The sequence below is a fragment of the Symphodus melops genome (genome assembly GCF_947650265.1).
Source record: "Symphodus melops genome assembly, chromosome: 16".
Lineage (NCBI taxonomy): Eukaryota > Metazoa > Chordata > Actinopteri > Labriformes > Labridae > Symphodus > Symphodus melops.
In genome coordinates this window covers 21,067,620-21,083,177 of record NC_136706.1, presented here as the reverse complement: position 1 = coordinate 21,083,177, position 15,558 = coordinate 21,067,620, and positions in this window count along the sequence as shown.

Here is a 15,558-nt window from a genome sequence, read left to right as displayed (position 1 = left end):
GACTCACTTTAAGTTTGTGGGTCATAAACAGGCATTACTTTAAACCAACCTCCTCCTCACATGAGCTTTAATAACAAAGTCGAATTAAAAACTGACCAAAGATTCAGGTGAGGAAACTCCCAATAGATCCCTCCTAAAATAACCTCTCTGTTGGTTTGTGAACCAGTGTGAAATCTCGAGTGGGAAACACCGAGCACAAATAAGTCTGCTCTGCACATGAGAGTAAATTTAGAGAGAAATAAAGACGGTTACAGATAATGGATTCAAACGAGCAGCTCTCAGACTTTACCCCACATGATAAAATAACACATGGAGGAAATTAATTGTCGATATTACTAATCAGCATTTAAGAGCTGATGATGATGGTCATGATTAGAGAAACAATGAGAGGACAATCACAAGCAGCAGGCGGCAGAGAGCTGTAATGGTAATTGCTACACCAATGATGTCACTGTTATCTGATTAATTATGATAATGTGGTTAAACTGGGAGAACACAATCACTCACTCCTTTAACCCCCCCCCCCATAATTTATCTCTCTATTTCTGACAATCTGTAAAATAAAAAGCTTCTGACAATATTCATTTCATTCTCGTCTTTGAAAAGTAGAACAGATAATCTCTCTCTCCAACTGCGTCTCTCACAGTCTTGAACACACACGCACACACACACACACACACACACACACACACACACGCTCTCTTGCACTGTGCTTAATGACGTGTGGATTTGTTGTCAGGTCATCAGCAGGTACACGTCAGTCTGTCTCAGTATGTTTGTTACGTTCAGACCGTAGACTGTGTTTAGACATGACTCGCCTGGTTTGGTCAAAAAGTGGTTTGAGAGATGAAAAGTCTCAGGCGGTCCTCAAACTTCCTGTCAAACATCAACAAGCACGCAGGCCTTCAGTCAGATCAGCCTCACCCGATTATAAAAAAAAAAACTCTGAGCCTTCATGTCATCGACACAGGTGAGTCATGAAAAAAATAAACCCTGTGCTGTATGCTGATAAAGACGCGAGCTATTCAGAACTCATTTGCAGAACTGAAAGTGAAATAGCACGATTGGCATGTATTTAAAAGTGTCCACTCCAGTGAAGGGTTGATGCCTGCTGCTTTGGATAAAGGGAAATAAATAAAAATAATAAATAAATAAAAAATAAATAAAGGGAATTTAAAGTTGTTTTCTTGTCCTCTTACAAACAGACAGCCAGCACATGTGTTAAGGGCTTTTCAGTATCGCTGGAAGCTGACGTTCCTCTTTGTTGAAGAATTTGTGGAACCAGGAGACACTCCCCTTTTTTGTAGCTCTATGATGAAGAAGAGTGAGATTTTGAAAATCATCAAACTTCAGGTAATGGTTTTGGAGTTCCTGTATTTCTTTGTTATTCGTGTTCTACATGTTGTTTGGCTTTAGCTTGTTGCTTTTGTCCGTCTGTGTGTGTGTGTGTGTGTGCTTGTTATGAGCCTCAGTTTGTGTGTTTTTTGGTGTGTGACAGCACAGCAGCTAAGTTAATGCTCTGGTATTAACTGGGGAGGTTATCCTCCTAAGGTTGTTCTGACATGGCCAGTAATCTCACTGCCGGCTCTCCCTTTAATTTAATTACAGTTTACTGTGTTAATATTTCATTAAAGTATTAGATATAAGAACATGTTTTAATCAGAGCGATGCTGCAGCAGAGGCGTTGGAACACAGCGCAGTGTCGCCCTCCGTCCCTCCCTCGTCATCATCCGCTGTCTGCTCGCACATTAATTCTCTAGAGACCCTTCATCCTTTTATCCCCTTCTCTGACAGAGCTGGCAAAAACACACACACACACACACACACACACACACGCACAATTATGCAACTGCACACATACTAAAGTCAACTTAATGTTCGTGAATACATGTAAATGAGAAGTTTTCTGTGTAATAAACCCCCCCAACACCCGAAACACACACACACACACACACACACACACACACAGCTCGTTCTCTCCACAGGCCAGGGCAGATGTCTCTTGTCATTCTGCACAAGCGTCAAACAACCAGCCTGTCATATTTTCGTATTTAACTATTCATCTCATTCTAATTTATGGAGTTCAGACCCCCCCCCACCACCACCACACACACACACACACACACACACACACACACACAGACACACACACTCTCTGAACATCATCATACATTGAAAGTTTAGCATCAATGGTTATTCTGACCTTAAGTGTAGCATCCATAGCTCGCAGTCAAGCAACTGTTAAACAGATATTTTTTAAAGCAACAGTATTTCACTCTTCCACCTTAAAATTGCACTTTTCAAAGTCAATCTAGTGCAACAACAACTTTCAACAGACAGATGAGCGTCCCTCCCATGTCCACAGATCGCCCCGCCCACCAGCTTATTGCATTATTCATTAAGGCACTCGGCTCCAGTTCCTCCAGGTTTACAGCGCTAACCAGTTAGCCTGTTTCAGTACTGTTTGATACAATGGCTGAAGCTAAGTAGACAGAACATGACGATGACGGACTCGGCTGAAAAGAGAGAGTGTACATCCCTGCAGCAGATTGTGATGTAACGTTCAGCAGCATTGTTATCAGTGTCATGGTTGTCTCATGTTTAGCAGCTTTGCTGTATGCACAAAGTCACGTAACCCAAGTCATGTCTCAAAACAATGAATGAGCCTACAAAGGGCTGGAGATGCTGTCATTGGTCTTTGGCTTCGTTTTTAGGCGTTTGAAGTTTCAGTGTTATGAGCCTGGAGAGACCACATTTACATCAGACAGATTGTTGCAGATGCAAGAGCGTTTTTTTCACGTTTCTTCTCCTTCCTGTCATCGGGAAGGAAACCCTCCATCGTCACTACCATGGATTGTATTAACAAATGGACCTCAGCCTCCTCAAGTTGACAAGATGAAACCAGAATTTCTGCAAGATGACCGCTGACAGATTGCAAATTTGAAACCGTAGTCCTTGAGTCTTACACTGCTGGGCAAAGAGAGCCTACTGTATATGGAAGAACCCTCTGCAGACTTATCGTGGGATTACAACAGCAAAGGTTTACCTCATGATCTGAAACTTTGCCCACATTTAGTTTGGACATCCAGCACTGTAACAGTAAATGTGAGGGTGAAAATGGAGATCAGCATAACTGGTCAACTTTTCAATATGATGATCGATACTGCAGCCTTTCAGCAGGGGGAGCTTTTCACTTCTGGCTTAACTCGGGTGGTACCGTCCATCTTTATATATACTGTCTCTGGTCACTACAGTCGTTGCCATGGCACATTGAGGGAACCGTAAGCAGATCGCGAGAACAAACTTTAATGACCATAAAAATGCAGTATTGTTGACTTTTCTCTCGAGGTGTGAAAAAAACCCTGCACCAATAAAAAGTTATTCTCGACCTTCTGTTGATATCATGATTGAGTTTACATTTATTACACACACACACACACACACACACACACACACACACACACACACACACACACACACACACACACACACACACACATCTAAATTAAAAGTGTGTGTCAGGAGTAATATTTGAAGCTTTGATACACAGATGGTGGTGCTGTCTACACCTGCCCTCCACTGGGACCCGAGTGTGTGTGTGTGTGTGTGTGGGTGTGTGTGGGTCTGCAACACTTGAAAGAGACTTGTCAGCATTCCTCTCTGAACTACCTCCGTCGTATATTAATCTCTCTTTCTCATTCTGTCATCCTCACGCTCTCCATCTCTCTCAGTCTTCCTCACCCTTACAGCTCCCCTCTCTCTCCCTGCTCTCCTCTTTCAGGCACGATTTGCACAAATAGACAGAGAGACGTCATTCAATTAAATTATAAAGCAACTTAAAAATAATACACGTAAAAAAATTGAGAATGAAGGGGGAACAAATGTAAAGAAACAAAATTACATAAAATTTGGAAAACAAATAGAATAAAAAAAAGGGGGGTCTCTGTCCTTTTTCTAATCTGGTGTGAGTCTGAGTCTGGTGTGGTTTGTTTTTAAGAACATGAATGGACCTGGATCAGACCTCACATGCAGGAAACATTAAAACTCGTGTTGAAGGATCAAACCTGACAGATCTTTGGAGACGATCTCGCCTTCTGCTGAACTCGGCGACTTCCGTACATCAACACGTTATTTTTGAGCTGAAAAGTTGTTCTCACCTTTTTGAAGGAAGTGTTTCACATCAGACAATGGAAGCCCCGCTGTCTTCCTGTGACTGTGTGCAAGTGTTTATGTGTAATAAAGTAGCCGTGCTGAAGTAACCCACCATCATCACTATGTTCTATGTGTTAAAACAACAAATACACACACGGATGTGTACACAAACACAGTGATTGCCAAGAGGAGATTGATAGGTTTTAGGGTGTGGATTTCTTCATGTGACTAAAATGTGTGTTGTTTTTTTTTAGGGGCCAGAATAAGCAAAACTAAGATATTCACTTATGTTATAGAAGAGGCAAATGAGGGAGGGAGGAGGGTGAAGGGTGAGTGAGGAGAGCTAATTGCACATGGAGAGAATCAAAATGCTTCCTCTCAAAGAGAGCAAAGAGGCCTCTTTGGCTTTCTCTTATTTCCACAAATAGTCGGCACTGTTATCGAACTTGAAACTTAAAGTGTGACTGTGAAGGACTCACCAAAAACATAAAAAAAACATGATTGAAACAGGCAAAGTTACGTCCTCGATCGAAGGGAACCTAAACACATCATGATGAGTTCCCACTCCCAAGACAGCCAGCAGGTCAGATTTAAAGGAACAATATGTAACTCTGACCCCTAGTGTTTAAAAAGGGTGCTGCAGTCCAAATTCAAAACATTGTAGAGAGCTGTCCCCCTCCCTCTCCCCCCCTCCTCTCTAGAGTGGATGCTCACGCAAGTCGCCGTGTAGTGGACACTGAAGCTTCAGTGTTTAGCCAGCTCTGCATGGGTCTGTACATTTTCTGCATTCTAACCTCTCTCCATTTGTTCAAAAGCATCTCCAATGTTGATCGTAGTTTGAGCAGTTTTGTGCTAATCTAGCGAGCAGGGGCATCCATGTGGGGGTACCTTAAAACCCCCTACCTACTCTGGTCAAAGAACAAAGAAACCAACAAACCATTCAGGAGCAGAATCTACATTTAGAAGGAGGACATACTGGCTGATGCATTGTTTACATGCACTTCAACACAACATGTTTCCTTCATGTCTGATCTGTTTACAAAAGTATCTGCAAGCAAACTGTCACTAAATCCATCAGAATCCGACCCAGGCTGAAATCACAACCCCACAATTCACACAAACACACACATGAGACATCAAGGGGCAGAGCAGACTGAGGTTTAAAATGTGTGATGTCGGGGCGTCCGAAGCCTCGTGGTTCATGAATGTAGGTTTCCCCATGTCTCTATCTCTCCCTGACTTCCAACTCTTTCCACTGTCCTGTCTCTGCCATGAAGGCACAAAAAGCCCACAAATAAATCTTAAAAACAAAAAACCTCTGATGCTTGATCCAGTCAGGAAGCGGCACTGACGATTTTCCGAGTTGAAAAAATGCACATAGACATAAACACCTGGGAAGAACAAGGTGCTCATTTTCGCCATTACATCGGGAATAAGAGACCTGTTGTCAGTGTGATGATGTTTTTTTTTAGTAATGAAGACATGGATTGAATTTTCTTGCAGCTGCAGAGATTTTTTTTAACCTCTGAATCTAAAGTGATGTCCAGTAAACAGGTTTAGATGGTTTCTATCTTGTGTGGTATAAATGATCATTTCAGGTCTGCACAGCGAGTCGTCACTTCTCTAAACGATTCAGTTTCTAGCTGTTTCATTTACAGTCAAAGTTAAAAGCCAGTGATTACAGACTGCTTACTGCTGCATCAGTCATTAACCTTTCAACTATTAGTCCTGTTTAAACACTCCGCCTGCTAATGCATCTCACCCCGCTTAAAAGCATTCTGGGTAATTGCCTTTTTGGCACGAGTGTGGTCAGTCCATTTGTGCGAGCTTGCGTGTTTGAGAGAGAGCGCCCAGCTAATTTATGTTTACGCTACAGTGTGTGTGTGTGTGTGTGTGTGTGTGTGTGTGAATGTTAGAGGACTTCCAGGTCTGTGGGTGAGGACGAGTGTGTGTTTAGAGCCAAAGTGTGTTTGAGAAAGAGGCAGAGTGTAACATCAGCTGGCTCGCTCACAGCCGCCAATTTTATAGAAAAAAAGCAGGAAATTATCAATACTGCACAGATGCTTCCATCATTTAGTCCACAAACCTGAACCAGTTAAGTGTGTGTGTGTGTGTGTGTGTGTGTGTGTGTGTGTGTGTGTGTGTGTGTGTGTGTGTGTGTGTGTGTGTGTGTGTGTGTGTGTGTGTGTGTGTGTGTGTGTGTGTGTGTGTGTGTGTGTGTGTGTGTGTGTGTATTAAACACATTTAGAAATAGATTTTTGTACAAAGACTTTTACAAGTCACATCATGGAAAATCCATGAAATCATTTTTATTTATTATTTCTGCCCTCTAATTGGAGCCGGACAAAGACGTGCTTTGAAAGTGATAATTAAAAAAATTAAATAAATTCTGAACCTACTAATCTGCAAATCACCCTGCAAACTAAAGGTTAGATTCCAGGACTGTAACCAGAAGGAGTGAGGAGGATCAATCAACTGATCACAAAAGACTCTAAGTAAGGGAGTAGGCCATTGAAGTTTTGACGATCCACCTGATCCAAACTGATTACTGGTTACATCGTCACATTGTAAAGTCTGCTGTGAGGACAGAACAGCTGCTTCAACGCTGCAGCTAATGAACTAAAACACATGTATTAACAACATACAGTAACCTGAAACCATACTGGGATCGAGGTTATGACAAAGTGTGAACACTACGACACCTAATCACACCCGACCTGCACTTCATTTTCACCATGTAAAAATCTGAATTCTTACTGTTTATTAAATATTTGATATGAGGCTCTGAACCCTGGTTCAATCAGACTGAGGCTATCATTGTTCTTTATTTATGTCGCTTCTTGTTCAATAACGCGTGCATCCGTGTGGCGTTCATTAAGATCTGAACAGATTTCTGTCATTCAAACAACTTAGAATAGCATTTTGTATTTATGGCAACCTACCTGTTCAAAGACGTGAGGTTTAAATCCAAATCAGGACCATATATCGAGGTTTTGGTACGGGGCTGGATCAGGCTCAGAGAGAACGAGCACAGGATTTGGGTCGGCTGGGACCGGGTTTGTTTATATACCAAACAGAGACTATACATATTTATACTTATTAATCCACTCTTGGCTCTTTTAGCCTCTTGAACAGGCAGTGTGGACGCTGTGTTAGAGTTAATTAGCATCAGTCTATTAATAAAGGACGAGGAGAAGGTAAAAGGTGGTCAAGGAAGACGCTCTGTATTGACAGGAAGAAGACGTTACGGCGTTCTGTTTGAAAGTGTGTTAACATGTCTCAATCTGTCCAAGAAGCGTTTGCATTGTTTATTTAATGAAGCGGCCATTCTCTCTGCTGTTGGTTCTCTATATCTTCAAAGTATTCTTCATCGCCAGCCTGTGTGCTTCTTTGTCATGTTATTAAAGGGTAAAGGAGTCCATGGTGCAGAATGACAATGAAGCCCAGTCTTGTGTTGTTGTTTTTTTTGTGTCTTTGTAGTTCAGGTTCCTGATGTAAATGTGAAGTTATGAGTGTGTGCGGCGGCCTGCGATGTGCCTGAGTTTAATGTGTGTGACAGCAGGTCTGAGGCCGTAAAGCTCCAATAAACCCAAACCTGAAATCATCAGTAGTGCGTCACGCTGGGACCGAGAGACGAGGAGACGTCTGGAAGCGTCATCAACACCGGGACAACAACAGCTCAGTGTACGACGGTGTGGAACAATGAGAGGGCCTGTGGTATTTTAGTGGTAATTATTTTCAAATGACTAAACTGATCTGCCTGGTATCAAAAAGCATTGTAAGAGCTGAAGGAGAGTCAGACAATATGTCTCTTTACTTTTCCACCTTACATCGTGGTTTGAAGTTGATCAACTCTTAAACAGCGTCTCTCCCCGGGCCTCAGATTGTCCTGGTCGCCTACTTAAAGCCGGACCACGGTTCTGTTAGATGAAGCAAAGCGGAGAAAAAAAGAGAGGGACTTAAAAAGATCCTACCTAAGTTTACCAGAGGAGTTGTGTTGTGCTTCATAATGTTTGGTTTCACCTCAGGAGAAAGAGACAGGAAGTTCCTCCTCCTGAATCAAAGGACACATTTGAAAAAAAAGCACATTTGGGGAGTGGTCGAGTGGTTGGGTGTGTGTCCACCGTGTACAGAAGCTGTGGTCTGCTAGGTGGATGGCCCGTGTTTGAGTCCGGTAGTGATGTGTGTGAAAATCAATGTTTTGTAGTGAATCAGAAGAGACAACTCTCATCAAGTGAGAACTGGCTCATAGTTTTTTCTGTCACTGATTGGCTCTGACAGTGGGTTAACCCAAGCTCTGCTCATGGCAGAACTTTGTTTTGATTGGCCAGCAAGGCGGCACGTGAGTGAGACAGCAGATGATTGATTAAAGAGTTCTGTTTCTGTTCTGTGGATTTGTTCACAGTTTTTAGTATTTATTTTGTATTTGCATTTTTGTCTTTGTGCAATTCAAAACACAAATTAAAAAAAACAAACTGTTGTAACTGAATAAATGCACAAAATGAGGTAATAAAAGTGCCGCTTATGAAAACGCTGAATGCAAAAGAGCTTTCAGCACACAAAACGTTTATTTTTGCAAAGTTAAGCTAAAAAAAAAAAGAACATTAAGAGCCATTTGGGAGTCGAAAGAGCCAAACTTCCAATCACTACAGTCCGGCCTGTGGACACTTTTTACTCTATTTACCATCCTATCTCTATAATAATAAAGGCACTTTAAAAACAGAAGTGTATTGGTATTTATCTGGTTGGCTTCGTTGGAGCTGGGTAATCGTTTGATCTCGTGTAGATTTAACTTTTCCTGTGATGAATGGTCATGAATAGAGACTGTGTCTGAGTTTCTTTTCAACATGACACAACGACACACATTTTAAAGGCACATTACAACTAAAAGGGTAGAAAAATGTTGTAAGAGTTTTATTTTGACTTGATGTATTTCTGACTCAGCTGCCGTGTTTGATGAGTCCAGAGTGAGAGTTGTCTTTTTTTCTGTGCTGGATCTCAACTGTTTGAGTCACCGTTATAAAGACAGACAGGAGTGGAGAAAGGTTTAGATATGTGTGTGTGTGTTTGTGTGTGTGTGTGTGTGTGCAGGCATGCATATACTATACACACACACACACACACACACACACACACACACACACACACACACACACACACACACACACACACACACACACACACACACACACACGTAGTCACACCTGTTTTATGGAAACCCTGGCAGATTTTCGTCGGGCCCGTTCGTCTGCTTGCCAATTTGAAGTGTCCCTCGTCCTTCTCCACTAATAGACTTTGTTTCGATGCCAGAGGTTCAGCACGTCTTAAATCACTGCGCCGGTCCAAATCTGACAGTGTGTTCTGTGATGTTTAATTAGGAATAATAGTTTCTAATATTCCACCAATTAGAGCCTGTCTGCCGTTCAGTCAGGGGAGTTGTATTAAGTGAAAACGAGGCAGGAAAAAGGGAGAAACTAGAATTAAATGACTGAACAGGTAATGCCAGGTTGCTGCGCCCCTGGGGTTTTTCATTTCAGCAAAAAAAAAAAAAACTGGCAGTGCTGAAGGATTTCTGACTAATGATTCATTTAAGCGCTTCTCGAAGGAAATCGCTAATTAAAACGAGTCTGAAAGTGCAAATGTTCAAACCACCAAAATATGTATAAAAGAAGATTTGAAAAGGGGCTGTGTGTGTGTGTGTGTGTGTGTGTGTGTGTGTGTGTGTGTGTGTGTGTGTGTGTGTGTGTGTGTGTGTGTGTGTGTGTGTGTGTGTGTGTGTGTGTGTGTGTGTGTGTGTGTGTGTGTGTGTGTGTGTGTGTGTGTGTGTGTGTGTGTGTGGCGTTGTTGCTTAAAGCAGTGATTTACAAAGGCAGGTTGGTGAACTACATAATGTGAAATCATCCTGCAGCCAGACTACGTGCCATGTTCGGCTGCCAAAGCCCGAGCGAGTCTCTAAAGTAACGTCTGCAAATCAAACATGGACGCTCCTCAGTCAGCTCACACTTTAAGTAAAGAAGGCGATCAGAAACCATCGGTCCCAAATGTCAAAAGTCCTCAAACTCGAAGCGCTCTGTACCACTTTTGGATCCTCGGATGATCTGCTGTAAAAGTGCAATAAAGTGAGAGAGTGATTATATCACCTTGGGATAGTTTTTGAATCAATGAAGACGTTTCAAAAGACAATATTTTAGTAGGTGGGTGTATATTAAAGTGACAACATGTTTAAGACATTGGACCTTCATGTGCACAAACACAGATTAGTGTTTTCAGCAATGATTGGTGGTGAAACATGGGGGTCATAAGCTTAAAAATGTACTTCATTTTGGAAACTCAAGGATATTTTTTTAAGAAGAAAAGAGACCTTTTGGGAAATGGAACATTTAAGGGGAGTGAAGACATTTGGATTTGGATCATTTGGATATTTGAGCTTCATTTCTAAACATGAAAAGCCACATTTTTCACTGCAACTTTACTCGTAATTAATCGGAAATAATCAGGAAATGTCACCGCAAGCAAGCCGGAGGAGGTGGTGAAGTTTATGTGTAGTGACCGGTGCACAACCACATGACCAGTGTGACCGTCGTGCACGCAGTAAAATGCCCTCATTATGTTTTCTGTTGTTGTTATCCACTGCCTTGTTGATGCTTTGATTTAAAGGCAAAATTCCTCATTGTAGCATTAGACTCTGTTGCTCCGTCCCCCCCCCCCCCCCCCCCCGAGGCATTCTGCCTGAAATTTGTGGAACATTTTCCGGAGCGCACATGTTTTAATGTCTTTAGACAAAGTGCCGGAGCATTATTCTAATTTGAAAAACGAGTGTATCAGCTATCTCATCCAAACCATGACCGATGTAATCTAACCATGAGAGAACAGTTCTGGAAGTGATTCCCTTGTTACTGCCTTCCTTTCAATGATAACAGATGAGTTAGCAGCTTCTGGAAGGTGACGCTGAACCAAAAACAACAACAGGTTGTTAAATGGTTTTAAAACAGTCAAAGCTCGATGCTGCTCAGTTAAAACTGATTCTGATAAGAGAAACATTTATCTTTGTGTGCAATGGCACCAGGGTTTCTTTTTCTTTAAACCATCTTTGTTGATAAAAGTAGCAAAGCTATTTCACAATAAAGCGCTCTGATTTCTGTGTTCCTTATTGGGTCACTGAAGGCTTTGGTCCCATAAATAGGACCAAGCAAAAACACTAACACACACACACACACACACACACACACACACACACACACACACACACACACACACACACACACTCACACACAGTCCACTGCTGTGTAAAGCAGCAACAGAGGAAGAAATAAACAAATAGATAAAAGAAGGAAAGATTCACCCCAAATGGATTTATCAACCAGAGAGAGAGAGAGGATGTTGTGTTTTAGGACGTCCATTCAGAAAAAGTAGGTCACACACACACACACACACACACACATACACACACACACACACGCAGTCAGACAACAGTGTCTGACCTCCTGGACCAAAAATTACAAACACTAATACACATCCACATCGTCTGTGTTTTTGCATCATCGCAGTAAAGCCTTTTCTCTCTTTACTTTTAAAGATTTTTTTTCTGCCGTAGAAACTTGAGGCTGTTTAAATGACGTGTCTGTGTGTGTGTGTGTGTGTGTGTGTGTGTGTCTGTTTGAGTTTGCATGTTTGTAGGATGGCGTAGACCATAGGAGAATGTTTTGTGACCCAGTTAGAGAGAAACATTTTACAAACTCGTGGACACCTTGTAGAAAGTTAAAAGCAAAAATCACTTACTTGCATGTGTGCATATTTTTTTCTTCTATTGTTTATTGACAGCAGAAAGTTCATAACATCAATAAGAAAAGGAATAAAGCCATGAAGAGCCGTGTCTCTTGAACATTTGTTATTTTGACTTTTTCAGACATTTTGTCTTTTTCCTTTTCTTCCTTTTTCCTCCTGAGTCCTCAATGTGAGCATGTTCTTTTTGTCTGTTTTGGATCTACAGTATGTATAGGCATAAAGAGAGACCCCTTAAAGAAAAAAAAGTTTAAAAAAATGTTGTGAAAATTTTGAGAAAAATTTGCAAAATCTAGAAAAAAAAACCACTCTTGGAAAACTGCATAGCGACAGAAAGGAGCTGCTGTTTCCAGGGCGTGTTTGATAAATGTATTTTCCCTTTTTTATCTTAATGCCTAATAAAAGGTTCACAAACCATCTGTTCCTCTTCCTCCCTGATGCCTTGCCCAAAGGTCCCCCCCATCCTGAGACTGGCATCGTGCCCAAACACATCCATCCTTTCTTCCTTCCCTCTCTTCCTTATTTCCTCCACTATACACTTGCTTTCTTTATTCGTCGTCTTTCCTCCTTTTTTCCTTTCTCTCTCTCTCTCTCTCTCCCCATCCTTACCCCTTCTCCCCCCTCACCGCTCCCTTTTCCTTCCTCACTCTCTTTGTTCCTTTTCTTCCCGCCCTCTTCACCTGTATGCCTCATTCTCTTTCCAGTTTCACTCTTCGACACCTTTCTCTCCACTTCATTTATCCACCTCATCGTCATTTCCCTCATTTATTTCCTTCTTCGTTCCCTCTTATCCTTTCTTTCCTTTCTCACCCTCCTCCCCGTGCTCATTCTCATTTTCCCCTCCTCTTCTTCTTGCACTTGTCTTGCTGCTTTCCTCCAGCTCTTTTCTTTCTATCTTCCTGCAACCCTCTTTCCTCCCTCTTTCCTCTTCTCCTCTCCCTTTTTCTAGTCAACTTGGGTTCTTCCTCTCCTCATTTCTTCCTTTCGCTCCCTCACCTTACCGAGCATCACTTGCTCATAATTCCCCCCCCCCCTCTCTTCCTTCCCTTCTTCTCCCCCCTTTTCTTTTGCCTCTCCTCTCCTGTCTGTCTTTGCCCTTCCTCTCCCCATGTCCACACGCCTGCTGCCTTCCTCTCTTTCCTGTCTATCTTCCTACTCTTTTCTTTCCTCCATCTTTCCTCTTCCCCCCCTCCCTTTCTTCTGTCTCCGGGATTTTTCCTCTTTCTATTCTTCCTCCCTTCCACTCCCTCACCTTACCCAGCATCTCTTTTTCATCCCTGTATCTCCCTCTCTTTCTCCCCCTCCTCTTTCTTCTCTCCCCTTTTCCTACCCATTTAAACCTCTCTCGCCCGTTATGCATATTCATAAACCTGCAAACATTCCCATCCAATCGGGTTTAATCCCTCCTTGTATTAGTGTGTGTGTTTTCTCCCCTTAACCCTTTACACACACACACACACACACACACACACACATTTCCTCCTCCTCCCAAACATCTAGCAGCTGGCCGACAGATGGGGCCCGCAGCCAAAAAAGCAGCAGCGGCATCGCCACAAAAATAAAAATTTACAAGACGCCAGTGGAATTTATTTAAGGACAGGAGGGGCGGGGGGAGGAGGGTGAGGGGCCGCACCTCCTCGTTCTCCTCTTTTTCGCCTCACCTCTCTCCATTAACGCTTTTCTCCCTCATTGCTCAAAATGTGATAATTTTCATAACCCTCTGCGCTCTCTTCCTCCTCTCTCAACCCCTCAAGTTAATCTAGTAAGAGTAATAAACAAGTGCATTATGGGTACTTCCATCCATCGGGTGATGCTTCCACATATTTATATTCCTATTTGAAAGGGGGGGTACAGATAACTTCTATCGTTTCGTGCTTATCGGAGCGTTTCTTCAACACGGCAGAGCATCTCCACAGAACATCGTCAAAGAGGAAGTGTTAGTCTGAAGTCGAGCTTCTTACTCTGTCTTTCTTCAACAGTCACTGTCCTCTTCACTCTCTTAGCATCAACCATCGTGCCAAACAGCGTGAGGGCTTCTTTTAGTTGACAGCTGCTGTGTGACCGCGGCTTTTTTCAGTCTATTTTGTTATTTTGTAATTATAATGTGTCTCTATGTTTGTGTGCGTGCAATTCATGAGTGCATCCCCCCCCCCCCCTGAAAGTCCCATAATATCAATAACACACACACACACACACACACACACACACACGCACACGCACACGCACACGCACACGCACACGCACACTCGCACACACACACGCACACGCACACCCACACGCACACCCACACACACACACACACTCACACAGAGCTGGAAAAGGGCAGAAAATAAAAAAGAGGACTGATGAAGTAAGAAGAAGAAAAAGAGATGTTAGATAAGAAAAGAGGAACAATGGGAAAAGTCCAGGAGGGAGGGATGAGAAGGAGAGAATCTGAATAAGAAGGAAGAGAAGTGATGTAAAAAAAACCAGGAGAGGAGACTGGAAGGAGACTCATCCCCAGGGGGCACTGTTTGTCCTTGTTGCAATTACACACAAAATACTTCCCTTTCACTCAGTTCCTGTTGTCAAGTGTTAAAAAAAGACTCTGGGAATGTAAAGCACCTAAACAGATAGATGCTGAGAATGAAGCCGATCATACATCTCTTTGTCATCTGCAGGTTCAGATTACAGATGTTTGTCAGGGATTGGCCAAAATGAAAATATCATTATAATATGTGATTTAAAAATCTGCTTAGTGGAATCAAAAGTTGCATAATTTCCACAACACTCCCATACAAACATAAAACCTTTTGTGAATAGAAAGTCTGCTGACATCCACAGAAACATTTTAATTATCTTTACTGTCTGTTTGACATTTAAGGATTTTAACGAGCAACATATAAGGTTTATTTTGGGGGCTTTTTGTTCTCTTATTTATAGACAGGATGTCAGCAACCAGGGAGGGAGGGAGGGGGAGAGAGAGAGAGAGAGGATTCATACCTGGGCCGCCCACTTCCAGGACCACAGCCTCTGTATCAGGGGCGCACAATGACCACTAGGCTGCAACCCCCCCTCAATGATTGTCATCACCCCTAACAACCAGCTCCTACCTGCCTGATAAACGCTGGAGGATGTAAAGTGACCTCACACAAGGAAATATCAACACTTTCTAACTGTTTCTTTCTGTATCAAAGTAAAAAAAAAAAAAAAACTTCTGCATGAAAACCTGTCGACATGTTTTTATAAGGAGACTGTATTTTCTTCCTGGCGTGTGCATGCACATGCTGCTAACGCTGCTTTCTTTTCATCGAGACTTATTACACCACGATGTACATTTCCCATCAATCTGTGGATCAGATGCAACCTTTACTCTGGGAGGGATCAATTGTGATTTAAGTTATTTCCGAGTACAGATTGATGTGACAGACCGGAGACGTCTTCTGGTTTTGCTTTTTTTTTTTACTTTGTGTTGTCTGTCGTATTTGCAGCACGTCTTTTTTGCTGTTGTGTCTCTTTAATGACTTTCTTCTTTAGGCCGTTGCAGCAGGATTGACCTCGCCGGCCACCATATTAAACTGCTTTTTAAAAGGTCAGTGGGTTTAAAAATAAACTGATTGTAATTCAACTTTTTTTTTTTTAAAC